The following is a 3,836-nucleotide window of genomic DNA, read 5'->3' on the forward strand; positions in this document are numbered from 1 at the left end:
ATGGCAATGCATCCCAGTATTCTTGTCTGGAGAATTACCATGGACAGAGGAGCCTAGCAGGTTACATCTGTAGAGTCGCAAAGAGTCAAGACACGACCGAAGTGACTTATCATGCATGCTGGAGGTCCTGAACCACCAAAAAGTTTGGGGTGTATTCCTTTCTCCAGTCTCTGCTCGGGACCTATTCTCTTCCCACTCTCACACAGTAGAAAACCAGGGATTTTAAAGTCAAGAGATGATTAGCCTATGACCATGGTCATTCTTTAACAAGAAAAAAAAATTAACTCGATAGCATTCTTGTCAGATCTCTATAGCATTCTTGTCAAGGATATATTACTTCTCACTTGGGTTAATAACCTTCCCACCCCCTTGAATATTGTCACCTCAGACTCCCTCACACCTCACCTGACCGGCCACATTCTCACCAAGGTTACTTGTGATAGCCTCATTCCTAAATCCAGGGACTCCTGTCAACCCAAATGGTATTGCGTGCTCTGCAGCTTGGTCACTCTCAACACTTTTCATCTTTCTTTGAAATGTTCCTGCCATTTCCTCCCTTTACTATTCATGGTACACTGTCTCTAGGCTTTCTGGAAGACATCTACCTGTTTGCATTTATAGCACCTGTTTTTTCCCCTCTGAGAATACTCCCTCCTTCTCCAAACCCAACCAACATAGTTGCAAGGGAATGGGATGGCTCTCGCCCAAGTGAGCTGGTCCAGCAGTAGGACTCTGACCCAAGTGAGACTAATCACCGTTTTTGTATTGGAGAGAGGACAGGTACTGGGGGGAAGCAGTTTCAGGGTGACTTTGAGTAAGAGTCTCCCACTGGATATCTGAATTCTCAGATACAAAGGGCAGGAAGTGGTGGTAAGTGTCTTACCGTGTGCACGAGAGAAACAGGTCCTTAATGAGACAATGAAAGATAGAGCAGACACAGAGAATGGAGAGGCCGAGAAAAGTAACTGCTGATGTTTGAAATTGGACTTGCTTCTCATTGTGAGCCCTTGGTTTCTTCTTCCCAGTGCTAGCAAGGGAAGAATGTGAAGGTTTTGAGTCAGGGCATCATGGACAATGGGAAAAGCCTAGTGTCACTGCCATAATGTCACCTAAGGATTTAAGGAGGAAGTCCTTGAAAGTAAGTCAAAGTACTCTTTGTGAAAAAGGTGGGATGAACGAACCCAAACCAAATAGAAACAGCAGCTTCCCCCCATGCAAAAGCCATGCCCAGATTTTCTTTTGTAATATTTATCAATATGTTTATTGAGAGCCTAATTAAGAGAAACTTTAATTAAACTTCCCTGATAGCTCAGTTAGTAAAGAATCCACCTGCAATGCAGGAGACTCTAGATCGATTTCTGAGTTGGGAAGATCCGCTAGAGAAGGGATAGGCTACCCACTCCAGTATTCTTGGGCTTCCCTTGTGGCTCAGCTGGTAAAGAATCTGACTGCAGTGTGGGAGACTTGGGTTCCATCCCTGGGTTGGGAAGATCCCCTGGAGAAGGGAAAGGCTACCCACTCCAGTATTCTGGCCTGGAGAATTCCACTGACTGTATAGTCCATGGGGTCGCAAAGAGTTGGACTTGACTGAGTGACTTTTACTTTCACTTAATGAAGCTTTAGAATATTTGCAGACATATAAAATAAAGCTAATTAATATTCAGTTAAGGCAATAAATCTTTTAAAGAGACACATCTTTGTTGAGGACTGGCTCACCATTCACAATGAAAGATAATTTATGTTTTATTTGAATATTTTCATAAAATAAGACCATTTCAGTGATTTGTTCACTATTTTGAGCTGATTAACTTATAATTGTAGCCATAAAACATTACTACTCTTCACATGAGTGCTAGGTCACTTCAGTCATGTTGGACTCTTTGCTACCTTTGGACTGTAGCCAGCCAGGCTCCTCTGTCCATGGGATTCTCCAGGCAAGAATACTGGAGTGGGTTGCCATCTCCTACTCCAGGGCATCTTCCGCACCCAGTGACTTAACCTGCATCTCTTGTACCCTGCATCGGCAGGTGGGTTCTTACCACTAGCGCCACCTGAAGCACCCAGTACTCTTTACCGTTGGACTAGACCTGCCACGTGGGCTTCCCAGGTGGTGTGGTGGTGAAGGATCTGCCTGCCAATCCAAGAGATGTAAGAGATGCTGGTTTGATCCCTGGGTGGGGAAGGTGCCTTGGAGTAGGAAATGACAACCCCCTCCACTATTGTTGCCTGGAAAATTCCATGAACAGAGGAGTCTGGTGGGCTACAGTACAAGGGGCTGCAAAGCGTCAGACGTGACTGAGCACACACACACACAAAGACACACAGACACACCCCTACCATGTAACATAATTGCAAATCAGAGGCTCAAACACAGTCCAGTCAGCTTGTGGCAGGAGCTTGCACAGTACTTTTGAGAACTTTGGATTTGAATTTCTTTAGTGCGCTTTCACTCTCTAGGAGCTTATAGAACCTACCACACCCTATTAGGATTCCGCCAGTTTCCTTCAACCAGTTGAGTTACCTGTCTATCATCTAAAGGCTTTTGTTTTTAAGCTTCTGTAGAAATTCCAAAGTATTGGCATAAATGAATAGATTGGGGCTCATTCACGCTATGCAAATTAGACATGATCACATAACAATGCCTGTACTCTCTCCAATGCAACAGGGACCTTCTATCGCCTGTATTTTTCTTTATTGTTTTCTTTTCTTTTCTCCTTCTTTGTCCTCTTCTTTTTCCTCCTGTTCCTTCTTTTCCTTCTCCTCCTCTTTTTCTTCTTAACAGATCAATTAAAAAAATAAACCTCCTACCCAGAGATTTAATATATAAGCAGATATTCTCTGATAGAAATGGGAGTTGACAACAAAGCGTCACTCTCTTCTCTGGCAACTTCTTGGTCTTAGAAAGTGAAAGTGAAGCCATTCAGTCTCGTCTGACTCTTTGTGACCCCATGGACTGTAGCCTGCCAGGTTCCTTTATCCATGGAATTTTCCAGGCAAGAGTACTGGAGTGGGTTGCCATTTCCTTCTCCAGGGGATCTTACCAATCCAGGGATCGAACCCAAGTCTCCTGCATTGCAGGCAGACACTTTACCTTCTGAGCCACCAACAAACTGGCAAAGCATTGGTGGTTCAGTGGTAGAATTCTCGCCTCCCATGTGGGAGACCTGGGTTCAATTCCCGGCCAATGCATAGTGTCCAGGTGCTTTTCTTGGTCTTAATTAGCAGAAAACACTATATGGGCTAGTTTCTAATCAATCAAAAATATCTATCTTGTATTCTGCCTATCAAAATGACACATTGTATAACACTTAATGTATATTCAACACAAAATATAATCAAGCATTCTGGTCTTTACCACATTGATAAGCAAGAAATGATGTAGCAACTACATTTTCAATTTGTATCTTCCTAATTATCAGTATGAAAGAATGTAGTTTAATATTTTTTTAACATTGGTGCATTTTATCTTTAAATTATCCATTTTTGTCATTTACTTATATTTCTGTTGGTTTATTTGTCTTTTATCTTCTTGGTGGAAAAGAGCACATTAAAGAGTGTAGACATGAATGCTTTATGTATTATATATGTTGTAAATCATTTTCCTTGAGCTATAATGTCTAAAGAATACATTTTCAAAGCAGGAAATGTGAGTTCAGACCCTGGGTCGGGAAGATCCCCCGGAGAAGGAAATGGCGACCTATTCCAGTATTCTTGCTTGGAAAATCCCATAGACAGAGAAGCCTGCTAAGTCATGTCAGTCGTGTCCAACTCTGTGCGACACCATAGACGGCAGCATGGGCTACAATCCATAGGATTGCCAGGAGTAGGACATGACT

At 42.8% G+C, this 3,836-nt stretch overlaps 1 non-coding gene across 1 annotated transcript; it reads left to right on the top strand.

The window, feature by feature from the left end:
- Positions 1 to 3,118: 3,118 nt before the first annotated feature.
- TRNAG-CCC (transfer RNA glycine (anticodon CCC)) lies at positions 3,119 to 3,189 on the top strand. Its single transcript has one exon. It is a non-coding gene; the product is annotated as a tRNA-Gly (tRNA).
- Positions 3,190 to 3,836: the final 647 nt, after the last annotated feature.

Source organism: Bos mutus, chromosome 28, assembly GCF_027580195.1.
Source record: "Bos mutus isolate GX-2022 chromosome 28, NWIPB_WYAK_1.1, whole genome shotgun sequence".
In the NCBI taxonomy this organism is placed as follows: domain Eukaryota; kingdom Metazoa; phylum Chordata; class Mammalia; order Artiodactyla; family Bovidae; genus Bos; species Bos mutus.